The sequence below is a fragment of the Podarcis cretensis genome (genome assembly GCF_951804945.1).
Source record: "Podarcis cretensis genome assembly, chromosome: 4".
Lineage (NCBI taxonomy): Eukaryota > Metazoa > Chordata > Lepidosauria > Squamata > Lacertidae > Podarcis > Podarcis cretensis.
This window is the reverse complement of record NC_137173.1, coordinates 53,000,151-53,015,794: the sequence shown is the minus strand read 5'-3', so window position 1 is coordinate 53,015,794 and position 15,644 is coordinate 53,000,151. Positions and strand designations below refer to the sequence as shown.

The following is a 15,644-nucleotide window of genomic DNA, read 5'->3' as shown; positions in this document are numbered from 1 at the left end:
CAAAGAAAAACAAGTCTCAAACTGGTTACAACGAGGGACCTAAAATGCTGTACATTGCAAGCGCATTATAAACTTTCCTGAATTGGCAAACACACACACACAGTTGTGGGATATGGAAGAGCCAGTATAGAGGGAAATGAAAAAGAGAAGGGAGCAATTACTGGACCTGGGGGGGGGGGGGAGGGAGTTACAATGGTCATTACCAAGACAGTATTTTCTACATGAAAAAAGTTCCCAGTAGCCCAGTTCAACGGGGTTAACAGTATCCCACCCGACCACCACTTTAAAAAGTAAAAAAAGAAGTGGGAGCATTTCTCCTATCCACGTGTTACAGACCAAACGTCTGTACCCCTGCCCAAATGGGTGGGATAAGCCACCCACCTCCCCCCCCCTCGGTCAATAGCCAATCACGTAGCATTTTCCCTCGGCCCGCGTTAATTTAACCCAGGTCGTTCTCCTGATTGGCCAACTCCGTATCAGATTGGCAGCCCAACTGGGTTAGCGTCACTGGCCCTGAAGGAAAGAAAGAGCGCCGCTTTCGCAGGTAGCGCGCGCGCGAGAGGTGCGCGCGCGGCTTTGGAACGTAGCTGACGCGCTTCTCGCCCAGCGCCCCCTCAGCGACCGCTCCGGTGGTCGGAGGCGCCTATTCTCCTGCCACCTCCCCCCCCTCCCCCGCGCTCCACTTGGCTCCCCGCGTGCGCCTGCTATTGTCCACGCCTGCCGTGCTCCTAACTCCAAACGCCCCGCTGATCGCCGCCGGCTCGGCTCATTGGGCCGCGTCGGTTAGATTGGCCGGCGGCGCAGCCAATGGAGCTCGGTTTCCAAGGAACCGGCAGGCCCCGCCCTCCGCAGCGCTTGCGGTAACAATATGGCAGCGGCCGCTATTGGCAGAATGGGCTCGTCTTGAGAGCGGCGGCGGCGGCGGCGGCACTGGCGACACTGGCACTGCAGCGGGAAAGGAGCCATCCTGAGCGCCTGCCCTTCTCGAGCGCGCTGCTCTCTTGTCTCGCCTCCTCCGCCACCGCTGTGGGCTGCGGCGCTCGGCCGGGGCGCCCCGAGAGCTGGTAAGTAACGTCCCTGCTTGGTTTATGAAGCTGGCGGAATGAATGGAGGGCTGGCTGGCTGGCTGCTGTGGAAGCGGGAGAAAAGGAGATGCGGAGAGAGACGCCCCTCCCTCTCTCCCTCCTTGTCCTTTCCCCGCCGGGGTCCCCGTCTCTTCTCGCCGGTGCCTCGAGCCGGTAGGAGCGAGGCTGGAGCCCTGCGCTGTGCGCATTTCTCAGGCACAATGAATGGACAGGCGGTCGTCGGAATGGGGACTGCTTTGGTGCGAGGGAGGCTGGGAAGGGAGCGAGGAGAGAGACGGCCCACCGGGCTAGTGCTTGTTCCTACGAGCAGTAGAAGCTCCTTTCCACCCCCCGACTCTCTGCTACCCGAGGGGCCATCGCTCTGTTGTGAACATCAGCTTGGAGGGAGGGGGTGTCTGTCTGTCTATCTCTCTGTCTGTCTGTCTGTCTCTCCGCTTGAGTGTAATCTTCTGCGCTCAGACCCGATGTTACATTCTCGCCGTCCAGGGATTAGGAAGCTGGATAAAGCTTTGGGATAACCTCTGGCTGCTGTGCCTCTGGCGCGATGCGGCCGGTGTGTGTGCAGCTGCGAGGAAAACATTCACACAATGGCAAGGAGGAAGAAAGGAAGATAATCGTTTGTTCTCCCAGAAAGGGTATAATGGCACAGATGGATCAGAGGGATTTTGGTACAACCCCCCCAACACACACACACACAGAGAGTAATCCTTTCCCCAACCTCTCATTTGCATCTCAAATGCTCTTGAGATCAAAGCCAATAAATTGTTCATAGGAGCTAGCCAGTGTAATGTGGAGTGTGCTTCTTAAACGTGTGGTGGAGTCACTGATGTGCTTGTGTGTTATGGTCCCCTCGTTTTGCGACATTGCCACACCGCTAGTACTGCTGCAAGCTGCTTGTAATGTCCTGTCCCGTTGGAGAAGGGGGGAGGGTTGCTTTTGTTTATAGACTGCATCCTTGGTCATATTGGGTGAATAGAGTTTAGATTCAAATACTCATAACTCAGGCAGGAGGCGGATGTAGGTGACATATTGCTAAGGAACCAATGCTTATGTAGTCAATTTCCAGAGATTTCTTCCCGGTCAATGATTGGACACATGTAAATATGGATGTAGTGAGTTTTGATGGTTTGATTGGACAACACTGGATATCTGGGGTGCTCTGCATAATTCATCCTGCTTTCATGAGGATTTTTTAAAATCACAAATACAGCCAGCACAAAGACCCCGAAACACAGATGGTTTAGAAAGTTCTCAGTTCTTTGGCTGTAATCCTTGTCAGGGAATAAGCCCCATTTAATTCAGAGGGAATTACTTCAGAGTAAGTATGTATAGGATCGTGCTGCATGCTATGTAAAAACTTGTAAGCTGTTTGTTGTGACAACTGAATACCATCAACATGGAAAATTAGTTTCACTTGAGTTTTTTTTTTCTTTTTCTTTTAAATTGCTCTCCAGCTTTCTTGTCAGATCAGTTACATTGTGTCAGTGAATGCATTTTAAATAGCTGTAGATGGATGCCATGGAAAGTAATAGGATTTGAAAATTAACATAACTTCTCTCTTTCTTGCTTGGAAAGAACACTTCTCTGTGGAAATACTCAGTGCTGCTAAGACATGCTAAATTACTTGACAAACTAAAAAATAGGTCAGAATTTAATGTCTGTCTTTAAGTGGGTATGAAGTTTAAGAAGGTAACGTAGTTCTGCTGTAATTTACATTTTGTAAGTCTGCTGCATGCTGTGTTCTGCATTGTGCACCCCCCACAAGTGCAGCTTGCTTTGTTTAAGGAACGTATTAGTTGCAGATGATGCAATGCATATGTATAGTGTGTTTAGTAAATATGAATATATAAGAAGAAGCTTCAGGGGAAATATGTTGCAGCATTGTTATTGAAAATTAAAACGTACCAGCCTGTTCAGTGTATTGGGTTTCAGAAGTATGTGTACTGTATACATGTTCAGCGTGGTCCAGTCTTGCAAATTTTTACAGTACATAAGTAGATGCTTTGTGTATCTGTATCCTATAAATCTATCTTTGTAGAGTAGTGTAGCAGGCTAATCTTTTAGACCTCATTCCTTCAAACAGATGTAGGTATGGAATCCTAGTGTTTCTTTATCTGGTAGCTTCAGCTTGCTGCTATGATATAGCATACAAATGAATGAATGCAATGTTGTTTCCATACACAGAGTTCTCTGCTCCCCACCGCATTCAAATGTAAAGAGGCTCAAGGTAAGGAACAACATGGATGAGTGTGTTTTTGATTGGATACTAGAGGATTGTGTGCTCTTCTCAGATGGGGAAGCTCCCGGAAGCTGAGACTGACTTTCTTCATTCTTGGTGATAAAGTGGAAACCAATCTTTTCTTGTGGTGCACCTGAGTCTGAAAACTCACTGGTGCTCCTTTATCAGTATGAATCAATGGGTGAAGAGATGGACTGCAGTGTTGGGGAGAGATATGGTTCATGTGTTCTATTGTTCACACTACCCTCTTTCTGTATTGTGTGTCCCTTTACTAAGAGTCAACAGGGAAGTGTTCCATTTCTCCAGCACATGAGATTGAGTTCTCACATACGTGTCCCTTGTTCAGTGACTGCAACTATGATTCCTTGACTGCATTCATATATGAGAGCCATTGTAGATCAAACCAAAGGTAAGGCTTTCATATCCTCTTACACTGCATCCAACGCAATACTGTAGAACCTCTATTTACGACCGCCTCTACTTGGGCCCAATCAAATTCGCGACCACGGCAAACTCAGAAGTACCATATTTTTCCGTGTATAAAACTAGGTTTTTTTCCTGAAAAATAATGTCAGAAATTAGGGGGTGTCTTATTCACGGGGGCGTCTTATAGACGGAAAAATACGGTAAATACCGGGTTTGCCACGATTTGCGCACACGCAGAAGCGGCTTCTGCCGTTTGTGCATGTGCAGAAGTGGCTGTCACCGTCTGCACATGCGCACAATGGTGCTTCTACCAGTGACCTGTTTCGCCTAAAGGACGGGCCACCGGAACAGATTATGGTGGTAAGTAGAGGTTCCACTGTACTCATCAGTGGCATTAATTCCCATGTTGAACAGCAAGTGTTGGACACATCATGTTCTGCACGTGTGAATTGAGCTTTATTCATAAAATGAACATGTAGCTTCCAACTAATCCATAGTTTAGAGAGGCTACCAGCAGGTACTTAAATTACCAGAGATATGAAAGCTCACAGGCATGAATCTGTCATGGACTTGCTGGATGCAAAGGAATGGTGGGATACACCAGCTGGGGAACTCCCAGGAGAAGAAGGCTCAGAGCCAGGGGGTTGGTGGTGGGGCAATGATGTGTGGTCAGAGGAAGAAGGAGGAGCAGACTGGGAGGAGGAGGTGTTGGAAACAGAAGAGGTAACAGGGTTTAGTGAGCAGAAAGAGACTGTGGCAGAGAGCAGTTTAGACTCGTGGCTGGAGAGGAGGGTGGCCAAGAGGCAAGTGTTGAGACAGGCTGTTGAAGAATCCAGGGAGTCTCCCCCTCCTGCTGCAACCAGCTATCTTCCCCCCATGTCTCCTAGAACATGCAGAGAAATGAAGAGAGCGGAGCTCTTTTTGGTTGTGCACAGAGATAGTTTGTGACCGCGTGGGAAATACCCTCGAGAGGAGGAGCCTTAGAGAGTGGTGGGAAGATGGGGATCTTTAGTCCTTGCAACTGCCTCATTGGAGTAGTACCCACTGGGAAGAGTTGCTGTGATCACTAGTCATGCACTATTATGGTTTCTTTGAATAAATAATTAACTGTACTTACAACTTGGGTTTTTATTGCTGACCTATGCTTGGCTCTGACAGAATCCATTATTTCCTTTTGTAATGTACCTAGATGTGCTAGGCGGAAATAGCACTAAAATTAGTTCTGTGGCTTAGGATGCAATCCTGTACGAGTAGTTTCCTGGGAGAAGCATGACTTGCTTTCGACTATACAGCAGGGGTGGGGAACTTCAGGTCCGGGGGCTAATGCAGCTTTCCAAGTCTTCCTGTGTGGCTCTCAGGACTCTCCCTAGATCACACCATCTCAGGCCACACCCCTTGCTGACCTCTGTAAGTGCTTTTGCTTGGCTGAGATCAATCCATGAACTGTGATAATGCCATTTGCTTGCTTGGAAGGAGATATGTGGGTATGAGTGTGTGTGTGTGTGTACGTACCAATCTTTGACTTTTGCCTGGTTGGAATGTACCCTACTGTACGAATGAAAGAGTCACATCCAGGGCTCTATCTTATCTTCCCCTTCTACCCCCACTGTCATGTGGCCCCTGGAAGGTTTCCCACAAGGGAACATGGCCCTCAGACTGAAAATATACCTGATATACAGTATATACTGATATATATACACTGATATACCTGATATACAGTATATTTCAAGCATAAAACCATCACTCAAATTAAGCCTTGCTTTTTGCTTAGCATGTAATGTAGGAAGAGACTTGCTTATGTTAAACAGGTGGGGGGAACAGAACCCTTGCATACCTGGCAGCAGACTGTGGTACCCAGTTCTGGAACTTTCTTTCTTCTAGCATTAAAACAAAAATTGACTTGCTCTTATACTCAATGATATATTAAAGGGATGCTTGGAGATTATAGAGCTTCTGGGTCACAGTAAAACCACAGCTGTTAACTTGTCTGAGGATTACACTGGGGATGAATTCATGCAAACTTGCAAGAGTCTGGAGTTTTTATGTTAAAAGTAACCATGTCATTAAAAACAATATGTGACCATTATGGCATCGAACCCAGCTGAAAAACAGGTACTTATCCAACAGGAGACTGGCACCTAGGTGTTTTGCCAGGGGATCACTTGCCGCTTTAATGTTTGCGTGTACATACTATTGCTTCCTAGTCTCTGATTAGATCTCTTCTTCCTGTGTTTTTGAAACTGGCAGAAACGTTTTCAATAACACTTCAGCACTAAGATAAATGATTCAAGAAGGTTGAATGACACTTGCTGTCATCTTTACTGTTAAGAACCCCAGCATGGGCGAAGCTGAAATGATCCTCAGGGAAATCCCTCCTGCACACTGCTCCTTGATTATAACCATGTAAAACTTGCACTGTGCTAGTGCAGGCTGCTCTATTGCGGCAAATAGGGCACTGCCCCACCAACTCCCAGATTAATAATAATTTTTCAATTGATGTTAATGAACGGAGACAATCTGTATACTGCTTTACACATGCAGTTCAGTTTTCTGTATTAAAATGAGACACACAAATCTGCACGTGCCTTTGAGCATTCAGAGAAGACTTGACCCTGACAATAGGCCAACATTTTTTCATGAGAAAGTAGCCCTGTGGCTGAGTTCACAGTTACCCCAGTTTGTCCATTAGGGCACGCAGGATATTGACCCACCACCAACCTCATTCTGCCCTCAGCCAGCCTCCAGCTGCCTAACCTCTTACTGAGAACCAACCCAGGAGGTGGCAATGCCTGTAAGTTTCCTCTTCTTTCTTAGCTTCAGTGTTGTCCTTGTAGAACTCTGCAGGGAGGAAGATGGGGACAAAACTTGAATTAATTCGTTCTGGCTCCGCCTACCACTAGTGTCCCTCCCTTCTGCCTTACTAGTCCCAATGGGCCCCAGCCACTGTTGTACTGTGCAAAACAGATGGGAGACTTGCCAGGCCTGCTCAATCAAGGCATTTGGATGTGTTTGCATTTATCACTCATTTTGAGCATATCCTTCCTCTGCTTCGCTCCATTTTAGCTGTTTGTTTCACAAGTGAAGGATTTATCGTTTGCTATGGCAATATTCATATGAGCATAGGTAAACAACATTGGGTACTTCTGCAAAGCTTGTTAAGGAACAAGTGACTCACGTCTCTCTCCTCAAAGAGGATCTTTCTCATTTGGAGGAATGGTTAACTTTGATTTAAACCTTTTTTGTGTACATTGGTTTCTGTTCTCCCTTGGACAGAGGAAAGAGTGCTGCTCTGTTAACAGTCTCAACATATGCAGGGCATGCTATTTTAAAATGTGGGTGAAATCCAGTGTTGTGCAGGTAGGTGTGCACTTTGAGACTTCACTTTCCTCTCCTCCCCCATTTGCCTTCAAGATCTGTTCTGGAGGGGCCCTCCAGTTTTCTGGAGAAGATCTGGAGGGCTGCAGAGTGGAGAAGAGCCAGGAAAGCTTTGGATACAGGCTGCACATTTTGACTTGTGCTGTTTTTGTTCATCAGCATTTTATGTGCAATGCATAGTGGAGTTGGTGGGGGGAAGAGAATATAAGGGATTTCTTTTGCACACAGATACATCATGTGCAGGCTTGAAGAAGTCTCTCTGTAATCCAGCTGTGGCTATAGAAACTTAGAAGGTCAGGAGAACAGGAGGCATGTTAAGCTGAAAGGTATAGCTTCGTGTTAGGACTTTGTAGTTTCTGACAGTGATCTTATGATCCTGTGTTTGTTTATTCAAAAGAAAACTTCACTAAGTACAGTGGCATTTAATTTTTGTGTAGGCCTTGGGTTCTATAACAATATATTGCATTCATTGTAGATCTTCTTTATTTTGACTTTTATTTTATGTTTATAGGTTATATGTTCATTTGCAACCAAATTTATAAGTCAAAGCAAGTATACAGTATTTATATTTTTTGAATTTAAAAATCAATGAAAAAACAAATGATAAAACCCCAAACGTCTTGTTTTTATCCCTCTTCTCAGGTTTTCCCTCATTTCTTACCAAATGAGCACACACACACACATATATTACGTTACCTACTTGTAAAATTGTACAAGTGGTGAGTTTTGGATTTCAGTTCCCTGAACAATAAGATATGACTGGCAATGCATTTTGTTTTATAATAAAGTAATAAATTGCCCCTTTCCAATGCCTTTTGAGATGTTCTGAGTTAATCGTTAAATGGGTTCCTGAAAACTATTTGTGTGATCTTCGTTTACTTGGGAATAGGTTGCACTGATTCATGCCAACCCCCACAGTTTATATACAAGGACTTGTACAATAATATCTTGGGGATATTATGTATTTATAGGAAAAATGTTTTGGGGGTATTATGAATTTTTAGGGGGGGGATGTATTGCCCCTACTGTAATAAAAATGGCAAGGATCAACCACCTCTAAATCAGTTGCCTGTCCCCGTCAAGGCCACATATCCACCAGCTTCTTGCTTGCAGATCCATTTGTGGGGTCTGGAATCTGGGAGTGGCTGTGACAGCTTTCCCCAAGCACAGAGTGCATTTGAAGGAGCCCTCTCTGATAACTGAGAGATGAACATGGATGCCATGGGGAGTGGGGAGGCTATTTCTTCCCCTCCAATGTTTCATACTCCATGTGTTTTTCTTCTGCTCCCCATATACATCAAGAGTACCCAATTGTTTGCCAACTCATATATTTTGACTGCTCTTGATAATTGAGCAAAAACTGTGGTTACTCCTGACTCTTGCCCCTTCCCCAACTTGTTTGAGGGGCAGGATCTTGCCTCTGACATTGGTTCTGCTGCTTCCGAGTGCCTCCAAAGTTCTGTGCGACTGAAGATACAAGAGCTTGCTGCTCACCTGCGCAGAAGAGTAGAACCACATTCCTGTGCTCTCATTAAGTTTCAGAAGCACACAGAAGCTCAACACAAGTAGATCAAGGCGAAGGCTGGTAACTTAAGTCAGGGGCCTGCAGAAGTGGCAGGACTGCTTGCTGCCTCTAAAACCCAGTGATAGGAACTGCTGACTCCTTCTCTCTTTGGACTAGAGCAGGAGTCTACAAAATAAAGTATTTGTTTGCCACTGACAAATGTATTTGGACATTTGCTGCTTCTTGAATTTTTTAATTTTTTTATTAAGGGTTTGACCTGTTTGACCTGGGTTCTTAAAGGTTTCTTTTTTTTTTAATATGTTCAAGATCTGGCCTTTACCTTGCTGAGAATCTTTCCCTTTCCCCAATCACTTTGGCCTCCCCTGTTGAAATTTGAAAGGGCACCCAATCTGTTGGTCAGAGTCTAATTGAGCCAAGTTTTATTTTTGTTTTTTTAAAAAGAAAAGGATGTTGGCTTAAACAAAATGATTCTTTGGGGTTCAGGGAGCCATGACTATTTAATGTGGCATGGTACTGCTTTAAATGTTTAGTGCAGATGAGGCCTATTTGCTTGTTGTATGGTAATGAAAATAATGGTTTGCGTGATAGTTTGCGTATTTTTTCCTCAGAAACATCCCTTCAGGGACACTGCTCCTCTTCTTAGAGTTTCTCTACTCAAGATAGCACTCAAACGCACATAAATTATATTGAGCTACTCCTAAACTTGAGCTGCAGGATTGAAAGTTATGGTTTCCATAGCAACTGTTCCTGAAGCCTCTTCGGATGTATGCAACATTTCCCCCTTTTAAAAGGCTTACCCTTTCATGCTTTATCACGTCAACTCCTCCTTCCTGCCCACACCCTGCTTTCATTCCTCCTACTCTCCTCTCAGCTCTTCTTTCCTTTCTCATTTTCCTGCTTTCTCCTGTTCATCCCACAAACAGCTTCATGACGCCTTTTGTGCTTCCACCTACTCTTGGAACAGCTGCAAGATGCACGGACCAGAAAATCGCTACTTAGACATCAAGTGTCTGTTGCCCCTCTGTGCTCTTTGTTATAACTGTGTGGGTTTCTCCACCCCCAAACAACAACAGTTCCGACAAACAATGTGTGATAGCACTCCACAATACAGATAGGAGGTTAGTCACTTTTAGATTTGGGGGGGGGGGGTAGTCAGTCAAATATGGGCATATGGAATTGTGATAGAGTGCTATGGGCACCATCCCTTCCTGGCTACTTCCCCCGCCCCCATGCCACCCCAGAGAGACAGACATGCATATTCTTTACTTTTTATAGGGTCCAGGTTAAATCCAGATCCGGTAAAATCAAAACAGATTTTCTTGAATTTTCATGGTCTCTAGAAAACTACTGTCAAATCATAACTTCTGATAGTAAAAAATCACAAAAGTGGTGCTTGCTAACATCACAAAACACATTGAACCAAGACACAAAAGCTCATGATTTTTTTTACATAGGATGCCAACAAAACTATCAACAGATTGCAGAACGCATCACTGAACACAGAAGACTTGGGATTTGATAGTGGCATCGAGGGGATTTTTTTAAAAAAAATATAAGATCCATTTTATTTGGTCTTGTGTGTGTATGTTTGTGTGTGCACACTTGTCCGTCTCTCCGGTGCTCCATTTTTTTTATCCTGACCCCTACAACATTTCACTTTATCTCTCAAGCCACTCTGTTTTCTACCTTTCTTCCCTCTTAGTTGCCCCACATTCTCTGTCTGCATCTGCTCAGGTGTTACTCTGAGACTTGCAACGCACATAGAGTTGAAAGAGAATGTGGAAGATAGTGGAAAGAACATTTCTGACTCTTGCCTTTATGGTTTTCGGGCAAAGGTAATAATAAAAAATAATACAGTTCTGTGTCTTTATTCCCCAGCCCCTAAAATCTATATTTATGTAAGAGGGATGTGCTGTTGAGTTGTTGTGTCTTTGAAATAATTTCCAACTGTTCCAATAAAATAACTTTGGAAAAAGAACATTAAATTTGTTGTTCACGTGTTTAATTCCACACTAACTGTACATTATTGAAGTACTCCCCAAATCAAATATTTGCATTCAATTATCTCAGGATAACTGTTTCTATACACAGAACTCTAACACATGAAAACTGTTGCTCTGCTCTCTGGATTGTGATGTAAACCACGAACTTTAAACCACAATCTATGTAATGTGGTCATCCATCTATTGAAAACACTGCTAAACTGGAATGAATATTCCTAGATGCCTGTAGTATTTGAAGTTATAATTTAGAGTCACAATTAAAACTAGATATTCTATAAAGCTTTGTTTTATATGGTTGTGTGGTACGAGCAGTCTACATAGACTCGATAATGACTTGCTGTTGTTGCTTCAATTATTATTATTTATTATCTGGGAAGCAGCTGCCATTTTGTTAGCTATATATCACTCCACTAGAAACCCAAGGTTAGTGCAATTAGCAGTGATTCCATAAAGCCTGAAGTGCTTGGGAATTCCAGGCAGAATTCCTTAAGTGTAAGCATTACAGGAGCATTGCATTACTGAACCGGGCACCTTGGGAGATTTTGTTTTCTCTTGTAGTTAGTCATGTTTTCAGCACAGCCAGTCTTCCTTTGGATGCACAGTAGGCTATGTAACAATTTTCATTTTAATGAGTTTCTCTTAAGGTATGGAGGAAAACCCTGTATGAACCTCCCTAATAAAGAAAGGTGTTGTATACATAGGACGTGGGTATTTGTGGTACTTCTTAAGACTCCAGTGTATACATTATAGAAAGGAGAAAGAATCTGAAGAATATTCTATACATAAAACTCATCTAGAGGGTCAACAAAAGTAGAGCAATGGCTAGTTTTTGCTTTGTTTAATTTTATGTAAACCACTGAGAAGCATTTCTGAAGGGTGGTATACCTATTTTAAGGATTAGTTTACAGTAGTGTTTCTAATCAGATGTGAGACATTAAAGCAAATTTGCATCTTTGTTCTTGGCCCAAAAGATGCACATGCAAAAACTAGTCTTGAAAAGGTCAGGGAAAACCTCTGTGGCCATGACTATGCCTCCCATTTGAAATCAAATTTAAACCAAAACCATTTAAATTTGGTTGGGTTGCATACTTGGTGGTTGCAAGATGTGCTGGCAATGTCTTTCCTTGGTGGACAGAGGGTTCTGGCTAGCTGAATTTTCCCACGCTACCCAACGCTTAAGGACACTCTTTTGGTTGGCATGTGTTGTCAGCGAAACAGGTTCTTCATGGGTGGCTTTTACTCATAACTGATTAGTCAGGGATTATTACATAAGTGGGTTGGTGCAGAAGATGTCAATAGAAAGAACATAGCTCATAAGAAGAGCAGGAAAAGCTCAGGGTGAACTGAATAAAGTGATGGGGTTGAGCTTTGTGCCGTATTCCCATACCTGAATATGAATCATCCATTAATCATATTTAAGAAATGGACTTTATTATCTTGGGGTGCAGCTCACTTTTGTACCCCCCTGAAACATATGCACAGCTTAGCTTTCCCAACCCTCTCCAGAAACCTCTGCACCAGGCCACCATTGTGGAACAAGCCCATCATGCCAAGGCTTCAGTACCTTTCCTGGTAACATCCAACAGCTTGTTATTCCCCAGTAATCTTCTGTGTGACAGCACCACTTTTTCCCTAGGAGTAACCTGCATGTGGGGTAATTCAAGCCCTTCCAGAACACCCAGTAGCTTATTCTTGGAGTGTTCAGGTTAGTTGTGGTGCTGAATGTCAGTGACAGCCTGATTGTGTCATCCTGTTGCTCAGAGATGGCCTCTCTAGGACATCCCCATGTCCTGTTCTGTGGAATCACCAGTTATGTGTCTAACTGCTTAATAAAACAAATACTTTGACATTTATTCATTTTCATTCTCTTTTGGGATGAAAATCAGAATTCAGAAAATAGAACGCCATCCAGGTTAATCCACCAGTGATTCTAAAGTGCATGTAGCCAACATGGAGCTTTCAGATATTATGGGATTCTGGCTCCCATCATCCCCAGCCAGCTTGACCATTGACCAGGGATGATGGAAATGGTAATCCAGCAACACCATTTTGGGCACCATTTTGGCTTCCTTTGCTCTGACGTTTGTCTTCCATTGGCAATTCACTGAACAAGCAAGAGACTGTTCATTGTTTTCTTCAGTGCATCCTATGCTATTATTGAAAAAAAAAAGTCTTTTGCAACACTGGTGTTTTAATGCAAGAATGATCTCATAAAGCTTTGAAGAACTTCCATCAGTTGTGCAGAGATTTACCTGCAGAGATCCTCTGAAATCTAAGGATTAAAACTTGGCATATGTATGTGCTTATTGTGCCAGGAAATATCCCCCTGTATGACTCTGTGTATTAAATGTTACCATTACATCATTTAGCAGGCCTGTAGCCACATGTTTTATGATATGGCACCATGAGGGTAGATAGGGAGAAGCCTGAGGCAGTATTTAACAGCAGTACAAGCCTAAGATTGAAACTTTAACAGTAATATAATAATGCTTATTTCCATATTGTCAAAAGTAATGTCCTTGCCCATTGACTTGTTTTCAGGTTGTAAAAATCCATGCCCACCTGTGCAGGAGGATAACACTGCTGTGGCCAAATGGAGCCAAATTGCTTTTACTGGCAAGGGAAGAATAGAAACTCTGGCAATGGACAGAAATAGACAACATCTTTTTAAATTATTGGCTAAAAGACAGAAGAAAGTCTTTATGAGTAACTGTGTAGCACCCTGCCTGCTTTTAATATTCTTGGGCACTTTAGCCAATTGAGCTGTTCTTTGGCTGTACTCTGGTCAGTTAGGGAGAATATGGTGTTTCTAGTCAATCAAGGTTTGGACAACAATGGGGAAATGTCCGCAATGTGCTTGTGGCTCTACAGTTTCTTAAGCTGCAGGTCAGGACAGCATTTTGATGTAACAAATGCATTTTGTGTGTGTGCAAACTGGTGTTTTTTATGGCAAGCGTACACAGTGTGGACAACATAGACCAGCCAGTTGTGGGTAGACTGCTGGGTTGTGGGGTATACGTTCCATCTTTCTTCCTTCTCACATTAATTTTTTCTGGGTATATTTGCTCCCCTGCTTCTGTTTAAAATGCTGTTCTTTGGAATGTTGTTGCTCACTCTATCCACACCTTATTCATTTTAGTGTCTCCTGCTAAGCTTTTGGGTTAACAAACTGGTAACTGAGTGTTCTCTCTGGTTGTTCTTATCTTTTTCCTGTTTTGCTGTGAGACAGAAAAAAACTGAGTGCAGCAAATCTCTGATGCTTGAGGATTTGGCTGCAGTAAAGAGGCAGAAAATTTAAAGGGATACTGTACTCTGACACAAGAGTGTAGATGTGGGCCATAAAGAAAATGCATAATCTGGAAGGCATAGCTAACTTATTACTTGCATGCTATTAACACAAGAGCCTGGCGTAAGAGATGTGAAGCAGGCTCCTGTGCTCTCTGCCTTCTTCCCTTGTTGACATGAATCGTGATTGTTTCTTTTGTGTTAACCATAGGTAAAAATGTCTTAATGAATAATAAAATTGTGATCCATCTTTTAACCAGCATTCAAAGCTGCTTTGAAACACTGGCTAAAGCTAATGCTGATTAACATGCAATGCATATACTGTATTAAAAGGTAAAGATAAAGGGACCCCTGACCGTTAGGTCCAGTCGCAGACGACTCTGGGATTGTGGCAGGGTCATGTGGCCAGCATGACTAAGCTGCTTCTGGTGAACCAGAACAGCTCACGGAAACACTGTTTACCTTTCCGCCGGAGCAGTACCTATTTATCTACTTGCACTTTGACATGCTTTTGAACTGCTAGGTTGACAGGAGCAGGGACCAAACAATGGGAGCTCACCCTGTTGCGGGGATTCGAACTGCCGACCTTCTGATCGGCAAGCCCTAGGCTCTGTGGTTTAGACTACAGTGTCATCCTATACTAAACAATGGTTAATTTAACATGACATCTACAGTGAGACAATGTACCTATTTTGATGAATCTAGTGTGTTGGATTATAACTCAAGGTGGCCATATGATGGCCCTTAATTTTGAACTTTAAAAGGAGCTTATCAAGGGGTCTAAGAAGATGATTTTTCCCCATGATGGGCAACTTCTTGAACTGGTTGTCCCTGGGCCTCCCTCTTCTAGGGCAAACACAGTTTGCACAGGGCAGTGCTTAGATCTGCACCTCTGTTGTGCAGTATTCTTAATCTGAAACAGTTACCCTCAAGTGCAGAATGTCAAGTTTAGTCTTGAAAACACTTAACATGCAGACATATATCCTGTTTTGGTGACTTGCACTATTTCACTTAATGTTGCATCGCTACAGCTGGGAAAAAGAGCAGAGTACGCCAACTCTGTCCCTCTTATCAAAAAATCCCATTAAGTCTTTCTGACTTTGTATTTGCTGGTGTACCATATAGAGATTTAGAAAATATTAACTAATTTATAAATGCTTTTCAATTAATAAGTAAAATATTTTCTTTTGCAATCCTTCATGGTCCTGTGGAGTATTAGTTCCATTGATAGATGACGTGTGAAGACTACCCAGCGAGCTTCATCATATCTGAGCAAAAAATTGATAGGAGGCATGTTTGAACCTGTAGCATTCTTTCAAACAATCCAGCAGTTTTTGGCCATGGTTTTTTCAAGCATTTTTCTCTAATCCTGAGGGCTAGAGACTTTATTGACTCTCAAAATCTGACAAAATTGTTTTTTAAAAAATAATTTTTATTATTGTAAAGTTTTTCTTTAAAATGTGACAAAATTGTTGCGCAAAAGTATTCCAGGGCCACACATCTACTTAGGCTAGTTCAGCCTTAACATGTTATCTTCTATTTGTGTCTCATCATTCTTCACGTACAAGTCACTTTAATTTCTTTAGATACTGATTTTCAATCACCTACTTTTCAAGTCAAGCTTCTAGTTTTTTGTGTTTTTAGATCACTATCAGAATTAAAGATTCTCTGGGTCAGTGCTTTAGTTACATTCTTAAAGCTCAAAT

General features: G+C 43.1%; 1 protein-coding gene and 1 long non-coding RNA gene across 8 annotated transcripts in view; one reads left to right on the top strand and one right to left on the bottom strand.

Moving 5' to 3' along the window:
- Positions 1-1,005: 1,005 nt before the first annotated feature.
- Positions 1,006-15,644, top strand: part of TIAM1 (TIAM Rac1 associated GEF 1) — a 187,948-nt gene continuing 173,309 nt past the window's right edge. For 6 of the 7 annotated variants that reach the window (XM_079972007.1, XM_079972001.1, XM_079972011.1 and 3 more), the window contains exon 1: positions 1,006-1,064. The gene's annotated coding sequence lies outside the window, so the exon portion shown is untranslated. Of the gene's footprint in view, positions 1,065-2,295; positions 2,404-15,644 lie in introns of those variants that run through there. The other variant, XM_079972004.1, reaches the window with a different exon arrangement.
- Positions 5,474-12,261, bottom strand: LOC307213866. Its single transcript, XR_013837757.1, has 3 exons — positions 12,218-12,261; positions 9,448-9,614; positions 5,474-6,588 (listed from the first exon to the last, which is right to left on the bottom strand). It is a non-coding gene; the product is annotated as an uncharacterized lncRNA (long non-coding RNA).